Source organism: Cebus imitator, unplaced genomic scaffold (genome assembly GCF_001604975.1).
Source record: "Cebus imitator isolate Cc_AM_T3 unplaced genomic scaffold, Cebus_imitator-1.0 Scaffold55, whole genome shotgun sequence".
In the NCBI taxonomy this organism is placed as follows: Eukaryota; Metazoa; Chordata; class Mammalia; order Primates; family Cebidae; genus Cebus; species Cebus imitator.
Window position 1 is genome coordinate 905,684 of NW_016107370.1, and position 22,876 is coordinate 928,559.

General features: G+C 44.9%; 1 protein-coding gene across 2 annotated transcripts in view; it reads right to left on the reverse strand.

Annotated features, from left to right (window-relative positions):
* The window catches only part of ATP8B1 (ATPase phospholipid transporting 8B1), a 152,352-nt gene that overhangs the window by 113,886 nt on the left and 15,590 nt on the right, over positions 1-22,876 (reverse strand). The window lies entirely within an intron of this gene.

The window sequence follows — 22,876 nt, forward strand, 5'->3', positions numbered from 1 at the left end:
TTTTTTTGTTACAGAGACTTGCTCTGCAGCTCAGGCTGGAATGTGGTGGTGTGATCTCAGCTCACTGCAACCTCTGTCTCTTGGGTTCAAGTGAGTCTCCTGCCTCAGCCTCCCCAGATCCGACCAAAGAGGGTGGATCATCTGAGGTCAGGAGTTCAAGACCAGCCTTGCTAACATGATGAAACCCATTTCTACTAAAAATACAAAAAAATTAGCTGGGTGTGGTGGTGTGCACTTGTAATCCCAGCTACTTGGGAGGCTGAGGCAGGAGAGTTGCTTGAACCGGGGGTGGGGGAGTGGGCGGGACGCAGAGGCTGCAGTGAGTGCAGATACTGCCACTGTGGCAAATAGCACAGTGGTTCCTCAAGAAATTAAACATAGAATTACCATAGGATCTAGCAATCCTATTTCTGGGTATATTCCCAAAAGAATTGACAGCAGGAATTCAAGCAGATATTTATACAGTAGATCCATGTTCACAACAGTGATATTCACAAAAGCAAAGAGGTGGAAACAATCCAAATGCTGTCTGATAACTGGATATGCAAAATGTGGTATACAGACAAGGAACTATCATTTGGCCTTAAAAAGGAAATCCTGGCACATGCATCTTACAACATGGATAAACTTTGAAGACATTAAGCTAAGTAAAATAAACCAGTCACAGAAGGACACATGCTGTATGACTCCACTTACGTGAGGAACGCAGAGTAGGCAAATTCAGAGACAGAAAGTAGGATGATGGTTACCAAGGGTTGGAAGGAAGGAGAGTTGTTTAATGAGTGCAGAGCTTCAGTTGGAGAAGATGAAGAAGCCCTGCAGGTGGATGGCAGTGATGGCTACACAGCCATGTGAATGCACTTAAAGCCGCTGATGCATACAATTAAAAATGGTTAACGCAGAGTGTGGTGGCTCACACCTGTAATCCTAGCACTTTGGGAGGCCGAGGTGGGTGTATCAGTTGAGGGCAGGAGTTCGAGATCAGCCTGGCCAATATGGTGAAACACTACCTCTACTAAAAAATACAAAAATTAGCTACATGTGGTGGTAGGCACCTGCAATCCCAGCTACTCAGGAGGCTGAGGCAGGAGAATTGCTTGAACCCGGGAGGCAGAGGTTGCAGTGAGATCATGCATTGCACTCCAGCCTGAGCGACAAAGTGAGACTCTGTCTCAATAAAATAAATTAAAAATGGTTAAGATGGTAGGTTGTATGTTGTGTAAATTTTACCACAATAATTTTTGTCTTTTTGAGATGGAGTTTTGCTCTTGTTGCCCAGGCTGAAGTGCAATGGCGCCATCTCAGCTCACTGCAACCTCCACCTCCCAGGTTCAAGTGATTCTCCTGCCTCAGCCTCCCCAGTAGCTGGGATTACAGGTGTCTGCGCCACGCTTGACTAATTTTTTTGTATTTTAGTAGAGACGAGGTTTCACCTTGTTGCCCGGGCTGGTCTCAAACTCCTCAGGTGATCCACCTCCGTAGGCCTCCCAAAGTGCAGGGATTACAGGTTCTGAGCCATCATGCCCAGATGACAATAATTTTTTTAAAGTACTCAGTTGTTCTTTATCTCCTTTGGAAAAAGGAGAAGAGATTTAAACTGATTTCAGCTAAAAAAAAACTCCTGACCAGAGAAGTTGCCGAAAGAATGACTGGAATTTCCTTTCTGGCTGTTTCTCGAGTATCTAGGCAGGCAGTGTGCTAAAAGCTAGGCAAATCAAAAATCAAAAATCACAGATCCTACCTTCATCGGGCTAAGGGTTGAGCCCAATGGTTCTCAAATTTTAGCACATAAATGAAAATCCTCTGGTGGGCTTGTTGAGCACAAATTGCTGGCCTCTACCCTCAGGATTTCTGATTCAGGAGGTCTGGTCTGGGGTCCGAGACTCTGCGTTTCCATCAAGTTCCCAGGTGACACCAATGCAGCTGGCACAGGGGCTGCACTTTAAGAAGCTCTAGGGCAGGAGGAAGAACTTGTAGGTAAATAAGTCATTTCAATTAAGTGTGCTGTGATGGGAATCCACCCAGGACACATAGTAGGAAAAGGCACCCATTTGTCCTAGGAGAGGTCAAGAAAGCCTTTCCCAGAGGAGGCACTGCAGAAATTGAGATCTAGCCTGAGACCTAGAGTATATGTAGGACTCAGACAGGTGCATGGAAGGGACAGAGTATTTCCGGTGGAGAGTGTTTGATTTGCATAGGTCTAGAGGTAAGAACAGCCTGTTCTTGAAATTGCAAATCCTTCCATGTCATGGGCAGTTGGAGAGTGATGGGGAAAGTAATAAGTAAGGAAGAGAGAGGTGAGGTCTATCAAAAAGGGCATCAGGAGCCTAGAGTTTATCCACAGGGTAACAAGGAGCCAACCTCAGGCAGGCTTGCAGCATTCAAGAATTGAAGCGCGAAGGACTAAGATGAGCTGCCGAGAGAGAAGGTGTGGGTCCAGCAGAGTCGCAGCCTGAGCTGGTGGGAAACAGGGCAGTGGTACATGTCCCTCTAATTCTAGAACCATCTCACACAACCCAAGCTCCAGTTCCTCAGAAAGACTTCTACTGCTCAGGTAAGAATAATCCAAGGCCATTGTGCCATCCAGTAATCCCAGCACTTTGGAAGGTCAAAGCAGGCGGATCACCTGAGGTCAGGAGTTTGAGACCAGCCTTGCTAACATGGTGAAAACCCATTTCTACTAAAAATAAAAAAATTAGCCAGACGTGGTGGTGTGCACCTGTAATCCCAGCTACTTGGGAGGCTGAAGCAGGAGAGTTGCTTGAACTGGGGTTGGGGCGGGGGGCAGGGGCGGGGGTGGGTGGCGGATAGAGGTTGTAGTGAGCCGAGATGGTGCCATTGCACTCCAGCCTGGGCAACAAGAGCAAAACTCCGTCTCAAAAAAATAAACAAACAAACAAAAAAACACTTGCATTATTCCAGAAAGTTCCCTTAGCCAGCCAGCACTGGTCCAGGAAATGAAGTATAATTAGGATTAGATCTAAGACTTGCCAGGTATTTTGGTTCTACTGCATGATGAAGCCAGCAAGCAACTTGTTGGGTCTTCATTCATGAAAACATACACACATACGAATATATACACACAGAGCTCTAAGTTGATTTTTAAAAAATCTATAAAGTATAAACGTAGACAATTAACAATTTATACATTATATACAGTCTATAAATATCCTAGATATCACTTTTATAATGAGATATAAGGAATTTTGGCTGAGAGCAGTGGCTCATGCCTGTAATCCCAGCACTTTGGAAGGCCACAGGGGGTGGACCATCTGAAGTCAGGAGTTCTAGACCAACCTGGCCAACATAGTGAAACCCCTTCTCTACTAACAAATACAAAAATTAGCCAGCTGTGGTGGTGTGTGCCTGTATTCCAAGCTACTCCAGAGGCTGAGGCAGGAGAATTGCTTGAACCCAAGAGGTGGAAGTTGCAGTGAACTGAACTCCAGCCTGGGCAATAGAGTGAGACCCTGTCTCGAAAAAAAATTTTTTTTTAAACCACTAAGACAAATCCTAGAATCACACCTCTTCTCCAAAGCCATCCCTAAATCCTAAAAATAACCAGCCAAGGAAATTGAGGGAAGAAAATATACTCCAGGTTAGAATTCTAAAAGGCCATTTTTAAGGCTTATGTGCCAAAAAAAAAAAAAAAAAAGCTAAGCTTTTAGAGCTTTCTCTATTGTATATTTTACAGAAGTCAGTATGAAGGATTCAAAATATTACATAGCTAATCCTTACTCTAAGTTCTAAAAATAAAACACAAGAGATGGTTGCAGGCCAAGTTGGTAACAAATCCCCAGTCCAAGGATAGAAGTGGAAATTGATGCAAGGAGGAAATGAGTTATGCTGTAAAATGAAACACACCCAAGAGAAAGGCTTAACCCTTGGGCTGACCACAGCAGCAAACACTGTAACCAGTTAAAAAGCCCAAGAAGCAAGAGGTAGGTGATAATTTCCACGAATAAAAAAATTCAGAGGTGTTCTTGTTTTCCCAGCTGCTCAGCAAGGACTTGACCAGCCTGGATAAAAAGACCCCACCTCCCACCTCCCATGAAGGATCAGGTGGGTAAGGCGGGTGGCTGAGTATCCCGATTTTGATGGTGAGGGACAGGTAGCTTTGGGAAGTGTACTCAGACAGTATACCTTCCTTGCTCAACCATCATCTGACCCAGGCGTGTTAAGGGGAGGAGTAGCTCAGAAAAAATGCAGAGCCAAGTATCTGCATTGCTCAAAAGCTCCAATGGCCAGTAGGCTTGGCTGCCATCGCCCAGAGCCATGCAATCTGCCTGCCCTGTGACCCCTCCGTCCTCAGAGCTGTATCTCCTCCTGGGTCAGCTCTGCCAGATCTGATAGGCTCCCTTCTCTCTTCTCTGCTATTAAACCCCTTCCTTGGGTTCAAATAAAGCTAGTTCCTCTAGAGCCTTTCAATGTATGCCCATGGGCCTTCCCACTCAAAACCCACTACAAATGGAAGACCATTCATTCACCAATTCCAAGTTTAGTTAAAATCAACATCCACCAGCAAGAAACTCAGTGCAAGGCTCCTTGGAGGTGCTGGGGTAAAGCAAGAAACTGCTAGACTTCATTAAGCCAGCAGACAACTGGTTAGAGCCTTAATTTATGAAACACAAATATCTCCCTCTAAACTGATTTTTTAAATGATCACAAATGCCACTGGACTATCTCAAATGGCAAGAAACAGCCAAAGATGACTCCAGAGTAGAAAATTGAGTTGGGTATGGGAAAAGTAAGCTTATTCAGGAGCAGTGAGCCCAGGGCATCCCAAATGCACAGCAAACAGTAGACCTGACCCAATAACTTTAATTTGTAATTCTAATATCGTAATGTATTAATGATAGCACCAGCTAGCATTTATTGAGCTAATGCTACACATCAAGTACCATCCCAAGCATTTAACAAACACAAATGCATTTAAATGTACAAGGATTCAATGAGGTAGGTCCTGTCATTCCCCTTGTATAAATGAAGACACTGAGGCCAAGAAACTTGTCCATGGTCTCCCAAGTGTGCAGTAGAGCCCAGGTTTAACCCAGCCAGGCCAGCACCCTGCTCATAAAACCCTCATGCTTTTTTTTTTTTTTTGATGCAGGGTATCACTGTCACCTAGGCTGGAGTGCAGTGATGCGATCTTGGCTCACTGTAACCTCCACCTCCCAGGTTCAAGTGATTTTCCCGCCTCAGCTTCCGGAGTAGCGGGGACCACAGGCACGTGCCACCATGCCCAGCTAATGAGAACCGTTTTTCTTGCGCTCAGGCAGAATTTCTGTGCCTCAGCCCAGCAGGCCTCCCTGGGTGCCCGCCCACCCCAGCTGCCAATGAGAACTGCAGTCAAAGATTTCACATTTCAGTTAGATAGCTCAAAATTTGTTTAGATCTTTCCAGAGCATCCACAAAATGCCACTTGCCTTGATAGGCCTGTGTTTTATATGCAATGGCACCGCAGAATTTAGTCACCATGCGCGATGCCTCCATCTAGTTTGGGATTGTCCTCACTCCATGAGACACAAGGCTCCTTTCTCCTGCCTCCGGCCAGCCTGCCCTCAGAACATGGTACCCCTGGAGCCAAATAGTTGAGGCAGGAGCTCCAGAGGGGTAGAAATGGGCTAGAGAAGAAGGAGAGGCGGAGACAGGGACCTTGAAATGCACAGCAAGCCAGCCAGTGGGGCGGCTCCCGCTCGGAGGCAAACCACATGTAGGGGACAGGTACTCTGGGGCCTGCCTACTGTGGCAGATTGCAAGTTCCTGGCAACATACCTGGAGGTGAAAATGTGTCGACATGCTCCAATATTAAGGACACTCAAACATCACCCTTCTAGGAACATGGATGTAAATTTTGTTTGGTTTTGTTTTATAATGGAGTCTCACTGTCGCCCAGGCTGGATTGCAGTGGCACAACCTAGGCTCCGTGCAACCTCTGCTGCCCAGGTACAAGTGATTCTTCTGCCTCAGTCTCCTGATAGCTGGGATTACAGGCTACACCACTACACCCAGCTAATTTTTGTATTTTCAGTAAAGATGGGGTTTCACCATGTTGGCCAGGCTAGTCTTGAACTCCTCTTCAAGTCATCCATCCACCTTAGCCTCCTAAAGTGCTAGGACTACAGGCATGAGCCACTGCACCTGGCCTGGACTTGAATTTTTATCAGGAAGAAATTTGCCTTTAATGTCACAACTAATAGCAGAATTAAGATGGCAAGTCTTATATCACAACTTCTCCCTAAATTCAAAATGGAGCTGTTTATGTCAGAGTCCGAATACCTCCTTTAGAGGATATGGGAGTAGTCCATCACGCATTCAGACAGTTTGATTAAGCATGACAGTCTACCTACCTCTCTCAGCACTGGGCATGGTGCATCTCCCATCGCTAGGCAATTCCCTTACTTCCTGATCCTTCAGGTCACTTTCTTTATAATCCCTAAATTGTCTGAGATGACCAAGTTTCCCTTAATCAAGCTTCTAAAAATCAGGCTGACTAGACTGATGTTTGGGCATCTGCACTTCAAACGCCAGTGGCAGTTTTCTGTTTGTTAAGTAATGAGCTGTCCAGGCATCTTTTGATTCACTCAGGCCACAGACAGAACCAGGAGGCTCTGGGTGGGGTCTCAGGTCTAAATTTTACTGTAATCCTACAGATTGGAAATCAATGACCTGATCAGAACTCATTCAGTTTCCAAAGATATGAGTGGCATCAAACAATATAAATTATTTCTCCAGTAATGTCAAAGGGCACACTTAGCAGTGCTGTCAGAACAACCAGAAAAACCACATTCAAAAGGGAACACAGCCTAAGGCACACAACTCATGATAAATACCTGCGAGGAAACCAGTTAGCTCTGCCTTTAGCTGTTCCCACCCCAATTTTCACGATTAAAACTACAATCAACATACTGATTATTCAGCAGACGTCTCTATGTTTATACTCCTAGAAAACATGTTAGGTTGGTTAACCAAACCTACATAATACTTAGAAATCTCCCTCAAGTTACGCTAAAAACAAAACAAAAACAGAAACTTTGCAAGTTGTCTGAGTTCAAACTTGTAATTTTGTTAAATATCAGTGCTTTACAAAAGAGCACGCCTGTGCTCCCAGCACTTAGGGAGGCCAAGGCGGGCAGATCACCTAAGGTCAGGAGTTCAAGACCAGCCTGACCAACACTGACAAACCCTGTCTCCACTAAAAATACAAAATTAGCTGGGCATGGTGACCCATGCCTGTATTCTCAGCTACTCGGGAGGCTGAGGCAGGAGAATCCCTTGAACCCGGGAGGTGAAGGTCGCGGTGAGCCAAGATTGCGCCACTGCACTCCAGCCTGGGCAACAAGAGCAAAACTCCGTTTCAAAAAGAATAAAACAAAAGAGCTAAGATAATTATAAGGAACAAGTCTCCTAAAATGTAAAATTCCACTGTTCCTCCACTACCCCCTAATCAATCCAATAAACGAATTATGCATTATATATAAAGATACAAAATATACATAGTACTTTAGGTATATATGTATATAAAGTTATGCAGTATCTAAAGTAACACACGAAATATACACCCCATCCTCATAAGCACGTAGTTTATGTAAGAACAGTGGCAATAAACACCTTACCATGACATTCACGGTGAGTATTGCTAGCAGGAGAACTGGAGGAGAAAATGGTCAATTATACCTGATGGGGGGGACGGAGAGAGAGAAGAGGGATGTTGAGTTGGCCTTGAAGGTCAAAGCCTCAAGCCAGGCCACTGTCTAGTTGGGAGACAGAAAGTGAGAGGAGAAAGACATTTCTGGAAAAGAATCCCTGGGGGCAAATATTCTGCAGCCCAGAAGGCACACAGGATCATTAGTGCAGAGTTACTAAAGTGTCAGTCATTGGGGGAGGAGGAAGAAGAGAGTTGGAAGAGGAGACTGGAAAACAGGCAGAGGCAGGGCTGGGAAGGCTCTGGGTGCTAGAGGCATTTGGAATTTGTGTTAAGCAGGGAGAGGCCATTTGAGCCCTCCCATGCATTGAGTAAACACCTCCTGACCACGTGGCAGGTATTCCGTTAGCTGCTGGTGAGCGATGTGACTCCTGTCCCTATGAAGCTTAAGTCTGGGGCAAGGCAGACACTAGGAATTCAGCCCACAGAAGCATGTCTGCTGTGATGGAGAAGTAACGGGGACAGTGAGGACACAGAGCAGGGAACGGGGCCCAGGAAGCTATTCTGGAATAAGTGAATTAGGCCCTGAAGTTGAAGCATCTGCAGAGGTGAGGAGGTGAGGAGGTGGGAGGTAGGAGGTGAGGAGCAGAAGTTCAGGAATCATTTGTGCAAAGAGCCTGGGGCTTCCACAACGGGGGCTGTTCTCATCAGATCTGCATTTTAGAAATGATAACCCTAGGCCAGGTGGGGTGGCTCCTGCCTGTAATTCCAACACTATGGGAGGCTGAGATGGGTGGAACAAACTCCACTAACGAATCTCTACTAAAGACACAAAAATTAGCCCAGTGTGCTGGTACACATCTGCAATCCCAGCTACTTGGGAGGCTGAAGCAGGAAGATCTCTTGAACCCAGGAGGTGGAGGGGTGGAGGATGCAGTGAACCAAGATCACACCATTACAGTCCAGCCTGGAGGGAGACTCCATCTCAAAAAAAAAAAAAAAAAAAAAAGATAACCCTAACCGAAGACTCCAGAAAGAGATGGTGTTAATCTGTGGGCAAGATAAGATTACAGAAAATCCCTACTGTCCTCTGGCAACAGAGGCTAAAGGTGGAGGCTAATAAGGTAGTGCAGGCAGAAAGGATGGGAGTTCTGGCAGAATTTTCAGAGGCAGAAGCAGCATTTCACAACTCACTTCATCTAGGCAGGGGGTCTGGGAGGAAAAGCACTGAAAAAGGTGCCCAGTTTCCAGCTTGAGTAACTGCTCCAAGCTCCTGAACTCTGCAGAGGTTCTGAGCATCGTCTTCGCGTTGAGATGCACTTTGGCCCCGACATTCTATACCCACTTATTAGCACTTTATTCAACAGGAGGGTGGTTCCCCCAAATGTTTCCATATTACCAAAGGAAGCTACATTTCAAACTTCAGGTGTCTACTCAAACCTAAAACTGAACCCCTCAATTTCCTGCATAACTTCATTATCCCCTAGACTTCCTCATATCAGTAAAAGGCAAACCCATCTCCCAGGTGCTCACGCAAAATACTTAGAGTCATGCCGGAGTCTCGTCTTCTCTCCCACCCTCCTCCCTACCCATCTGCAAGCCCTAGGCCTCTGCCTTCCAAATGTCTCCAGAACCTAAAACCTCTCCCCACCTCCCTGCAGACGGCTTGGCTGAAGCTCTGTTCTCCCTCACCCAGATCAGAGGTAGCCCCAGACACCTCGCCCTTCGGTCTAACTCCTACATGGAGATAAGGCTGATTCTTCCAAAGGTAGCGCAGATGGAGTTACTCCTCGGCTTGAAACTCTGCAATGGGTTCTCACTTCTCTCAGAGTAAAACCCAATCTTTGTGCTCTCTTTCCCTTTCAGTCGTCATCTCTAGCCACCCTGCTGCCTCCCTGGTCCTGGGGCTTGAGGCCACCCAGTGTCTGTACCTGGAACGCTCTTTCCCGGTAGCCACAAGGCTTAGCCCCTCACCTTACTGTCCTAGCTCTAATGTCACCTTTTTAGGGGCCTAATCAATCGCCACCATATTTAAACCCCAAACTTGCCAGTCCCCCTTCTTTACCTCATGTCCATGGCACTTCTCATCTGCTATCAGACTGTAAAATTTACTTAGTAGGCCGAGCGGGATGGCTCACGCCTGTAATCCCAGCACTTTGGGAGGCCGAGGTGGGTGGATCAACTCAGGTCAGGAGTTTGAGACCAGCCTGGCCAACAAAGCAAAACCCTGTCTCTACAAAAATACAAAAATTAGCTGTACATGATGGCATGTGCCTATAATCCCAGCTACTCAGGAGGCTGGGGTGGGAGAATTGCTTGAACCCCGGAGGTGGAGGTTGCAGTAAGCCAAGATTGTGCCATTGCACTCCAGCCTGGGCGACAGAGTCTGACTCTGTCTCAAAAATAAAATAAAATAGAATTTAAAAAATTATTAATAATCTCTTCTGACCAGAATGTACACTCCCAAAGCAAAGGGATTTTTGTTTATTTTGTTTAGCTACAACCACAGCACTAGAATAGAGTACAATATACAGTAACTAGCTTACAGACGTTGACTGCATGAAAGGTCACCTTATTAACGAAGCTCCCTGAGTCACTCGGACAAAATAGTAAGCGCTCACCTCTTTTGCCCTTCATTCTTATTTATTTTTCCTTGCACATATCATCAACATGTGATAAATGTTAACAACACATATTAATGTGTTTATTCTCTTCGCCACACAAGAATGTCAGCTTCATGGAGGCAGGGATCTCGACTCTTCTCTTTGCTGTGTGATGAATGCCCAGGGCCAAGCCTGGTACAGAGGAGATGAGAAAGAGAAGGAAGGAGAGACAGGCGGTTCAGGTGTGGTGGCTCACACCTATAATCCCAACACTTTGGGAGGGCGAGAACGGTGGACTGCTTGGGTTGGAGTGTTCGAGACTAGCTTGGGCAATACGGTGAAACCCCATCTCTACAAAAAGTCCAAAAATTAGTTGGGCATGGTGGCACGTGCCGGTAGTCCCAGCTACTTGGGAAGCTGAGGTTGGAAGACTGCTTGAGCCTGGGGTCAAGGCTGCTGTGAGCCATGATTGTACCATTGCACTCCAGCCTGGGTGACAGAGGGAGGCTCTGTCTCAGAAATAGAAAAGAGAAAAGGAAGGAAGGAGGAGAGAGAGAGGGGAAAGAAGGAAAAAGAAAGGAGGAGGGAAGGAGGAAGGAGAGAAGGCGAATGGAGGGAAGAGGAGAAGGAAGGAGAGAAGAGGAAGGAAGAGAGGGAGGAAAAAGGGAAGAAAGAGAAAGAAGGAAACAGGGAGGGAGGAATGAATAAGGAGGAAGGAATTCTCACTCCATATTATCAGGGTCACAGGTGAGTAGCCTGAAATAAAAAATTGGTTGTTCTACCTAGAGCAGGAGATTCACTGTCAGGGAGCAGTGAAACAATTGGGCATTTCTATTTTTTTTTTTTGAGACGGAGTTTCATTCTTGCTGCTCAGGCTGGAGTGCAATGGTGCGATCTCGGCTCACCACAACCTCCGCCTCCCAGGTTCAAGGGATTCACCTGCCTCAGCCCTCTGAGTAGCCAGGATTACAGGCACGCACCACCACGCCGGGCTAATTTTGTATTTTTAGTAGTGATGGGGTTCCTCCATGTTGGTCAAGATGGTCTTGAACTCCTGAACTCAGGTGATCCACCCTCCTTGGCCTCCCAAAGTGCTGGGATTACAGGCATGAGGCACTGCAGCCGGCCTAGGCATTTCTTTAAAATCTATGCATTCGGCCAGGCTCACGCCTGTAATCCCAGCACTTTGGGAGGCCAAGGAAAGGCAGATTATGATCAGAAGATCGAGACCATCCTGCCTAACGTGGTGAAACACCATCTCTAATAAAAATACAAAAATTAGCCAGGCACGGTGGCGTATGCCTGTAATCCCAGCTACTCAGGAGGCTGAGGCAGGAAAATTGCCTGAACCCGGGAGTCAGAGGTTGTGGTGAGCTGAGAACATGCCACTACACTCCAGCCTGGTGACAGAGTGAAACTGCGTCTCAAAAAATAAAATAAAATAAAATAAATCCGTCCATTCATATGCTTCTTTAGTCAAAATAAAAGACAATATCTAGTAATGACGCCAGGATAAGGAGTAGGCTGCACTGGATTCTAATCAAAGGAGGCATGAGTCACTGAAGAACCATCATCATTTGATGGCTGCTTTCTTCTGTAGTTTCCGAACAATAAGTAAGAAAGATTGGCCAATCTCGTTTTACTTGGCATAACAAACCAGGTAAGCATACTTGATGATTCAATTCCATCTGGAACCCATACTACACATTAAAGAAACAAAACTACCACTGGTATTCAGCTGAGTTCTGTCCAATTACCCTTTGCCTCCACTGTGTCTTGTTTGGCATGCTGCTATAATCTTAAGGGTGATGACTGTCACAGTAGCACCTCGCATCCCTGTGAGATCATGTGAATTAGGCTTCCACCATTCTTGAAAGTCATTTTAATGATCTCGTTTAATGACCTTCACCTTGTGGAAAGGAAGCAGAGACATGAAGAGGTTAAGATGTGTGAGGGAGGTCTCAGGGCCAGGCAGGGAAGGAGTGACTTGTTTTGGAGCCTGAGAGCCCCTCCACACAGTCAACCACAGTCACCCAGATCTGCCCACGAAGGTGAGAGAAGGAGGGAAATAAAACAGCAAGCCCTTTTCTTTCCTCCTCATATCTGTTCTCAGGGCTTGTTTCCTGTCTAACTCACCTTCGTTACTTAAAAGTGACTGGAACCAAGTCGCAAAAAAAAAAAAAAAAAAAAAAAAAAAAAAGCAATTATTTTTCACAATATGAAGTCTTCCTTGGGAGAAGTTGGCTAGAAAATGAGAGAAAAGAGAAAAGCCTGGAACAACTGTCTGGGACATTTTCTAAGGTGTTATTTTCCCCCCCCTTCCCACCAATCCCTCAAAGGTCAACAAGATACTCCATTCTGGAAGCTTCTTCGAAAGCAGTTCACCTGGATGTCTTCAGTACTCCAGATGGTTTCTCTAAGTCCTACTCCAGGCCGATGGTTATGCAATCGTCTTCCTTTCCAACTGTTTACTCAGCCTATTTGTGTGTGTTTGTTTTTAAATAGGGTCTCACCCAGGCTGGAGTGCAGTGGTGTGACCACAGCTCACTGGAGCCTCGACCTCCTAGGCTCCAGCAATTCCTCCCACCTCAGCCTCCCAGATTTCCCAGCCTATAGCTGGGATTATAGGCATGTGCCACCACACCCAGGTGATTTTTACATTTTTTTGTAGAGATGGGATTTTGCTGTTTCCCAGGCTAGTCTTGAACTTTTGGGTTCAAGCAATCTGCCCTTCTCAGCATCCCAAAGTGTGAAATTATAGGTGTGAGCCACAGTGCCCAGCCGGGCTAATTTCCTATCTATTGGGAGCTGGAATCCAAGTCACAAACTATGTAAGATTTCAATCTGTTATAGATCTACCATCTTCCTGAGACAGGCCATTGAAAGTCAGATTCCACTTTCATTTGTTTCAGAGGAAAAAAGAAATAGGAATGTATGCATTTGTAAACACAAAGAGGATTTCTAAAAAGATAACCAATAAACTGGTGATGGCCGGTGACTTTGGGTAGGAGAACTAGGTAACTGGGCTAAGAGGAGGCAGGAAGACTGACGCTTTTTTTTTTTTTTTTTTTTTTTGAGACAGGGTCTCTCTCTGTGGCCCAAGCTGGAGTGCAGTGGTGGGATCTTGGCTCACGACAACCTTCACCTCCCAGGCTCACGTGATCCTCCCACCTCAGCTTCTCAAGTAGCTGGGATTACAGGCATGTGCCACCATGCCCAGCTAATTTCTTATAGTTTCTGTAGAGATGGGGTTTTGCCATGTTGGCCAAGCTGGTCTTGAATTGCTGTGCTCAAGTGATCCTCTTGCCTTAGCCTCCCAAAGTTCTGGGATTACAGGCATGAACCACCACTCCCGGCCACCCTCTTGTACCTTTTGAAGGTTGTACCATTTGTATGTATTACTCATTCTGAAAATTAAACAAAAATAAAAATAATAGGTGGAAGAAAACTGAAGCTTGAAAACTTATCAGGAAATAACAAACATGATAGTTTCCCACCTTGACTTCCCTGTGATGGTCAAGAACAGAAGCATTTACCAGATAGTGAGCTCCCCGCATGCAAGCGGCAACTTTAATTGCACCATACTTTGTCCTTGTATTAGCTATCTATTGCTGCTTAACAAAATACCCCCAAATTTAGCAGTTTAAACCACAAGTATTATAATCTCAGTCTCAATGGATCAAGAACCTGGGAATGGCCCAGGGTCTCCTGGCAAGGCTGCAGACATCTAAAGGTCAGCCTGGGGAGGATCCTCCTCCAAGCTCACTCACAGGGTCTCCGGCAGGGTTCCGTTCCTTGTGGGCTGTTGGCCAGAGGCCAGTTCTTTGCCTTGAATGTCTCTCCATGGGGCAGCTGGCTTCTCTTGCAGAAAGTGATAGGGTAAGACAGCATGAGCAAGAAGGAAGTGGGGTGTTTCTGTGCCCCAACCTCAGAAGTGACATCCCATCACTATGGGCATATTTTATTCACTAGAAGGACATCACTAGGTCTAACCCCTGTTCAAGGGAGGGGATTTCCCAGAAACAGAAGAAATCACAAATTACACTTAACAAGAATCCTGAGATACTTTAGAAAGGTTCCAAATTTGGCCAGAAGTAGCTTGAGAAGGCTTTTATGGACCAAGCATAAGAAGTCTAGCAGGGCTGGGTGTAATAGCTCATGACTGTAATTCCAGAACTTTGGGAGGCCGAGGTGGGCAGATTGTTTGAGCACAGGAGTTCGAGACCAGCCCGGGCAACATAGCAAAACCCCATCTCTACAAAAAATACAAAAATTAGCCAGGCATGTGCTTGTGGTCTCAGCTGCTCGGGAGACTGAAGTGAGAGGATCGCTTGAGCCTGGGAGGTCGAGGCTACACTGAGCCATTACTGCACCACTGCATTCCAGCCGGGGCAACAGAGTGATACCCTCTCTCAAAAAACAAAAAGATGTCTAGCAGCAGAGAGAAATTACTTCACTCAATCCGGCATTGAGAGAGGCAGAGAATTAGGAGCACTCACAGATAGAGCTGAAAGCCTCCCAGAAGGAGCAAAAATAAAATGTGAAATTAACCTTTGAAATCCAAAGTTGGTGTCAGCTATAGCCTAATGTTCTCTTTTTATTTTAGCAAAAATGAACATGGTAGTTCTACCTTATCTTTAGTATAATTATCCATTCTTGTGTAATGAAAGAAAAAATAATACAGGTAAATTAATACTTATAATATTAAACATTAGTTTAAATTAAATATTAGTCTCTTTTGGCTAACCCTGTTATAAATCGTCAAGGCATATAAATGATAGCGTTTAAGTGCTGAATAAACTAACTGGCCTTGCAGCCCATGTTTCTAATTCTCATAACAGATTTATTATGAATCTCAGATTTCACAAATGAGTCTGTATATGCTTTGGAAGATGTCAATAAATGTAGAGAAATGTTTAAAATCTGAAGTTGGACAAAGGTAAAGCAAACATTAGTTTTTAATCTTTTGCTCACTTCAGTAAATCCTGGAAAGGATTAAAAAATATCTAACTTGTGAAATTTTTTAAAGTCCTTTTAAAATAAAAATGCATAACTGTATAATTACTGTTAAACCTAACTGAAGACTTTACATAATTCACCCAATTTGAAGAGGCCTTCTGGCCTGTCTCCCAAGTCACTATGCACAGCTGTGGGAAACATCCTGTTGTATGTTTATATATATTAGCAGCTTCGGGAATTTCACAATGAAAACTATGGTGGGCTGGCTTCCAATCCAGGCAGGCGGGTGAGGGAGTGTGGAGAGAGAGCAAACCAGAAACAAAAACAAGCTTCTCAAAAGATCAGGGGAAAGGAAGTCATAATTACTTAGCAATCAGGACTCCTTATAGTTTGCCAGTTCTACTAAACACTGGAGGTATTTCATTTAAACCCTAAGAGAGATGCTTATTCAATCCTTACATTTTGCAACCCTCAAAATCTCTTAATTGGCTTCAACCAAGAGGTTGCCTGATGGAGGTAATATTGTACACAACATGTAAAAAACTTTTATTTTTTCTGTGGACAGTGTCACCCCAATAGAAGGAAGATGTGGTTTCACCTTTCTTTTTCTCTTTGGTTTTTCCAGCATGTCCATCCCCCCTTCCCCAACCTAACTGATTAGGAAATGATTTCTAACTGGTCAAGAGTCCAGCCTCAATAGCCACGTCTCTGATTCCATCAGAATGTCTACAGAAGACAACTTCCTTGTCTCAGCAAGGTACGTATGATATGTGTGGCCTGGCCAAGCCAGCTGCTCAAACAGGGCTGTGTTTGGGTCAGCCCACTGTTTAAAATGTTAAAATCAGCAGGGCGTGGTGGCTCACGCCTGTAATCCCAGCACTTTGTGAGGCCAAAGCGGGCGGATCACAAGTTCAGGAGATCGAGACCATCCTGGCCAACATGGTGAAACCCCATCTCTACTAAAAAATACAAAAATTAGCTGGGAGTAGTGGCACGTGCCTGTAGTCCCAGCTACTTGGGAGGCTGAGGCAGGAGAACTGCTTGAACCCGGGAGGCAGAGTTTGCAGTGAGCCAAGATCGCGCCACCACACTCCAGCCTGGCACCTGGCAACAGAGTGAGACTGTCTCAAATAAAATAAAATAAAATAAAATAAAATAAAATGTTAAAATCAGACATGAAGACCATTCACATAACCACCGCTGGTCAGTTATCAGTAATCTCCAAGAACACCAAAAAGGAGGCCTTAAATGCTGATTGGTCTCCTTCAAAATCACTTGGGGAACTGCAGAAAGGGAAGGGATAAAGCCCAGGAACTTCTGCTTTTCCAAAGTCTCGCCAGGCGAGTTTTAATCCTCAGAAGTTGGGACTGAGTTTCTGATCTAGGTTGAAGTGTAATGTGAATTCCATTCTTGCTAGAAGGTGGGTTACTTTGATCATATCTTTATTCTTGAGACTATTTCACTCCATCTTTGGAGAGAGCTTTGTTGAGTTTTGGCAACACTGCAGAGTTGTGAAAATCATAAAACAGAACCACCTGTTTCTGAACTATATGGGTTGTTAGAAAAATATCTCCAAAATTCTTTATTTTTCCAAGAGGAATGCAGAGCTCACGAAGATGAGGGGGGTAAGAGCGCAGCGCTGAAGCGCCCATTGTGCCTCAGTGTCCCCATCTGTAAAGTGGAAATGAATATATTCATTAATTCTTCAGTTATTGAATGCCTACTAGGTTGTGGACCTTAGGGATGAAGAAGATATGGTGATCTCTCACTATAACTCAAATCCTAACACAGGCTGTTGAATCTGGTAAACACAGGCAGGTGCAGTGGCTCACACCTGTAATTCCAGCACTTTGAGAGGCTGAGATGGGAGAATAGCTTGATGTTGATGCCAGGAGTTTGAACATAAGGAGACCCCTGTCTCTTCAAAAAAAAATTTTTTTAAGTAGTCAGGCATGGTGGCACACACCTGTAGTCCTAGCCACTCAGGAGGCTGAGGTTGGAGGATGGCTTGAGCTCAGAGTTTAAAGTTGCAGTGATTTAGCCGGGCGTGGTGGCTCATGCCTGTAATCCCAGTACTTTAGGAGGCTGAAGCAGGTGGATAGCCTGAGGTCAGGAGTTGTAGACCAGCCTGGCCAACATAGTAAAACCCTGTCTCTACTAAAAATACAAAAAATTAGCTGGGCGTGGTGGTACATGCATGTAATCCCAGCTTCTAGGGAGGCTGAGGAGGGAGAATCACTTGAACCCAGGAGGCGGAGGTTGCAGTGAGCCGAGATCACACCATTGCACTCCAGCCTGGGCAACAAAAGCAAAACTCCATCTCAAAAAAGAAAAAAAAAAGTTGCAGTGAGCTATGATCAGGCCACTGCACTCCAACCTGGGCAACACAGCAAGATCCATCTCTAAAAGAACAGTAATAATTATATTTAAAATACGGTAAATGCCAGGGGAAGACAGTATGCTCAGGCTGCAGTGGGAGCTTGGCAAAACCATACCTAACCCAGCCTGGGAAGCACGTGGGAGGCCTCAGCCATAGGCCAGAAGGCTGCTGCAGTGAAATCCATTTAATTGGCGAATGGAGCAGAAGGTGCAATGATGCTATGCTCTCTATGCGAAAATAAGATATTACATGAAGCAATGCTTTGCCAGCAGAAAATATCTATACAGATATGAACTATGAAATTAAGTAAAACTGATCAAGGCCACCCACAGCTGCTGCGTTGCAGATGCCAATCCAGCATCCTTAAGTTACACTATTCATTTGTTTCAATCACTTTCCCCACAGGTTTATATCTAGACATTTTGGTAAGCCCAAGTAAATATTTTACACACGTAGGTATCCTATAAAGGGTAGACTCTTATATTGTCTACTTTCCAAGCCATCTCTGTCTTGACTATGCACGAGCAAATCACCCAGGTTTATCCCAGATTGGCTAATAAGACTCTCTGGCAAGGAAAACTCAGGCATCAATATTTTCGATGCTTCCCAGGTGAGGTTGAGAATCTCATTTATCAAAGGTCAAGAATGAATGGCACGCACACACACACACAGAAAATTCTTCAGTCACCTCTGGTTTATACATTTTTAGAAAGGCTCTAGATAATGTGAAATATATTTGTTTGAGCCTTGACTGTAATATGATTCCTTTACTCTCTAAAGGATACCTGGCTTAGATTAATTTAGCTTGTCTTTTTTTCTTTTTTTTTTTGATATGGAGTCTCTCTCTCACTGCCCAGGCTGCATGATCTTGGTTCATTGCAACCTCGCCTCCCGGGTTCAAGTGATTCTCCTGCCTCAGCCTCCCAAGTAGCTTGGATTACAGGCACCCAACACCACGCCAGATAATTTTTGTATATTTAGTAGAGAAGGAGTTTCACCATGTTGGCCAGGCTGGTCTCAAACTCCTGACCTCAGGTGATCTGCCCACCTCAGTCTCCCAAAGTGCTGGGATTACAGGCATGAGCCACCATACCCGGCCTAATTTGTCTTTTCTAAAGATGCATTGGCTGATGGAAGGCAGGGACGTTCCTAGAAGCATGATGGGTGACAGAGAACACTGTGTTCAGGTTAAGAATTCTCTACAGAGAGACTATAAAACCGAAACTGTAAAGATTACAGGGGGAAAGAGGACATCTGATGGAATGCAGGCATGGATAAGATAATATTTATGTATCTTTATGTTTAACAAAAGTTCTAACATGCTTACTGTAGTCTTTTGAAACTGATGACAGGCACACAACAGGGTGGACACATATGGTTTAACAAACAAGTCTTTTTTATGTATTTACTTCCTTTAACAATATAGAAAGACCATGGGGGATATGAAATTTAAAAATCTCAAATATGTTTTCTGGATGCTGCCTTAAATGAAGCAAGACTCCTGATATTCACAAGAAGAGACACTATAAAAGGCATGGTGGCTTATATCTGCAATCCCAGCACTTTGGGAGGCCGGGGCAGATAGATCACTTGAGGCCAGGAGTTTGAGACCAGCCTAGTCAACATGACGAAACCCTGTCTCTACTAAAAACACAAAAATTAGCTGGGCGTGGTGGTTCATGCCTGTAATCCCAGATACTCAGGAGGCTGAGGCAGGAGAATTGCTTGAACTGGGAGGCAGGGGTTGCAGTGAGCTGAGATTGCACCACTGAACTCCAGCCTGGGTGACAGAGCAAGACCCCATCTCAAAAAAAGGAAATTAGGCATTGAAGAAAACACAGAAGCCATCTCCTCTACCATACATCGAAGGGCACATGGAGACAGAGCTGTTGTCATTTCAACAGTATTTCTGGGCTTCCCCTGTTCTCTACATCCTTGCTACTCAAGAAAGAAAGAGTGAGCAGAGGGCATAACTCGGGAGGGACTCCTACTTTAACTGGGGTGGGCAGAGACTACACTGAAGAAATGATACTTGGACCAAAAGACAAAAAATAAGGAGGCATTCAGAGGAAGGGCTTTTCAGGCGAGAAAGCTACAAATCTGAAGTTCGTGGGACAGGAAGAAACTCTTCATGCTACAGAAACTAAAGTAGTAAAATAATGGAATTTGCGGGGGGAAGCCCGGGTCAGGGCAGGCTGGGCATGGTGAGCTGTGGAGAGAAGGTGGCTGTTGTTAGAACCACAGCATGAGCTACTGCAAGGGTTGGCAGGATCTGAGTGGCTGCTCTTGTTTGGAAGGGGCAGGGTGGAAGCGTAGCCCTCAGTGAGAAGGCTACTGGAATGGTCCAGGAGAGGGAGATGACAGCTTGAACCTTGTGGTTGGCAGCGGAGATAGAGGTTATCGGGTGAAGTCAAGGTCTTCCAGAGGTAGAAGCAACAGGCTTTGGAGATGGATTGGAAATGAAGGCGGGGTACAGTTTGGAAGAGAAACGGGTCAAAGATCAAGTCCAGGTTTAAGCCAAAAGGCATAAGCACCAGCTAGAGGGGCATCATCTCCTCAACTAAAGTCAGAGTTCAGTCCTCAAGGTGCTATGTTTGGGGATGTGCAGAGAGTATGAAATGCGCCTATGACTAAGTCCTGCGGAACCACAGCATTTTAAGAGGACTCCAACCCATGGTTTAGGATAGAATTCCTCAACCTCAACCCTAGTGACAGTTTGGGTAAGACATTGCTTTGTTGTGGAGTCTGTCCTGCATATTGTAGGATATTTAGAAGCATCCCTGACCTTGAGCACTAAACACTTGGAGCATCTTAAATTGTGACAACTTAGAATGTTCCACAGGGGCAACAGTCACATCTGGTTGATTAAGTTAGGTATACTTTCACAAAGGCTTTAGCAAACTGGTGCCTGTCTTCTGTCTCAAAAAGTTCACAGGAAGGCCAGGGTAAGAGCGCCACAAATCAGTTCAACTTTCTCATGTTCCGGCTTTGTTGACGAGCACCTAAAACTGACTTTTAAAAAACCAGACCTAGTATTAAGCTGGATGCTGCCTCGTCTAATTAGAAAATGATTGGAGTTATACTAACTCCAAAATATAGAAGATCTTGAAAACTATTTATCCTTTGTCTTTTAACAACAACATAAAACCAAAGTAGAAGAGTGAGTGGATACAAGTGTTAGCTGGTTTTTCCCCTAAATATTTCATAGCTCAGGGTTATGGAATGGTCTTTATTTCCAAGTACCATTTGTAAAAATATCTCTAACCCAAGCCAAAAGATCATAAGAGAGTCCACTTTTTCCCAAGTAGATGCTTAAAGAAAAATTCCTAGTATTTTTGTTGCATTTCCAAAGTATGGCAATAAGTACCAAAAAAAAAAAAAAAAAGCAAAAATCTTTAAATATCTATTATTGTAGTGGTTGTTTTGTTTTTTGAGATGGAATCTCACTCTGTCACCCAGGCTGGAGTGCAGTGGCGCGATCTTGGCTCACTGCAACCTCTTCTGCCTGGGTTCAAGCGATTCTCCTGCCTCAGGCTCCCAAGCAGCTGGGACAACAGGCACACACCACTATGCCCAGCTAATTTCTGTGTTTTTAGTAAAGATGGGGTTTTACCATGTTGGCCAATCTGTTCTCAAACTCCTGACCTCAAGTGATCCACCTGCCTCGGCCTCCCAAAGTGTTGGGATTATAGACGTGAGCCACTTGCCCAGCCCTATTTCTAAATATCTGTTTGTGTTTGTGACTATTTTACTAAGTTATGAAGTCCAAGAAAGAACTTGGTTATTCTCCTCTGACAGCTTAGTGAAGGAGCAAAAACCATAAAATTCACTTAATTAGGCCATGGTGGATTCTTTTTATTGTAGAGTCACTATGAAAACAGCCAACAATTATTGGTTTGATGTTGTTCAATGGCCTTCTCTCTCATAAAACATGCCTCTAATAATGGCAGCTAATGCTAGTGCCTATCAGTGTGGAAAGGAATGTTTCTGACTTCACTATTTAATTTGTAATTATAGAATAGCTGCTACAATTTAAGAACTCCACTGAGGACTGAGCTACAACATGAGACTTGCCAAGATGCTATTCTCACTGAAATGGCCACTAGTGTAAACACAGACAAGTAGAACAGCAATTACAATATAGTTTAGGGATGCCACACCCCTGGGCCCACATCTGTCCTGCTTCTCACCTGATCAAGGTGATAGCAAAAGGAATTCTTTTTTTTTTTTTTTTTTTCTGAGGCAGAGTCTTTCTCTGTCACCCAGGCTGGAGTGCAGTGCCTCCATATCGGCTCACTGCAACTTCTGCCTACCAAGTATAAGCAATTCTCCTGCCTCCGCCTCCTGAGTAGCTGGGATTACAGGCACCCACCACAACGTCCGGCTAATATTGTGTTTTTAGTAAAGACGGGGTTTCACCATATTGGCCAGGCTGGTCTTGAACTCCTGACCTTGTGATCCACCTGCCTTGGCTTTCCCAAGTGCTGGAATTACAGGCATCAGCTACTGTGCCTGGCCAGCACTAAGGAATTCTAACATACCTTTTCCTGCAGTGGCTGGACATCACCTCAGAATCCTACTCACCTCAGAATCCTACTCATCAAAAACCTCTTGGCCAGGGATTCTCCTGGAGCAGGCATCAGAATCACCTGGAAATTTTGTTAAGACACCGATTACTGGGACTTAACCCCAAAGCTTCAGAGTCAATGAGTTTAGGGTACAACCCCTACTTGTGCTGATGTTGCTAGTCCAGGGAGCATACTTTGAAAACCAGTGTCTAGGCAACCACCACTGATCAAGCCACACCTGAGATAAAAGCTAGCTACCACCTCTGAGATGGTACCATCCATGCTGGGATGAGAATGTACAGGGCACCACTAGAGCAGAGGAGGGGTACCTCACTTTGGTCTGGGAAAGACAAGGAATCAGGAAATCTTCCAGGAGGAGGTAGCACCTGATCAGCAGGTGAAGGGAAGGAAGGGAAAGAGTCTTTGGTGAAGAATACAGCATGTGCAGGGATCCTGAGACATGGGGCGCATGTTCTGTCCCAGCAGAATTCTAGGTTAAAAGAGAATGATATTTTGGCTAGGCGCAGTGGCTCATGCCTGTAATCCCAGCACTATAGGAGGCCAAGGTGGGCAGATCTCTTGAGGCCAGGAGTTCAAGACCAACCTGGCTAACATGGCAAAAACCCCATGTCAGTGAAAAAAAATAAAAATTAACCATCCATGGTTGTGTACACCTGTAATCTCAGCTACTCAGGAGGCTGAGGCAGGAGAATTGCTTGAA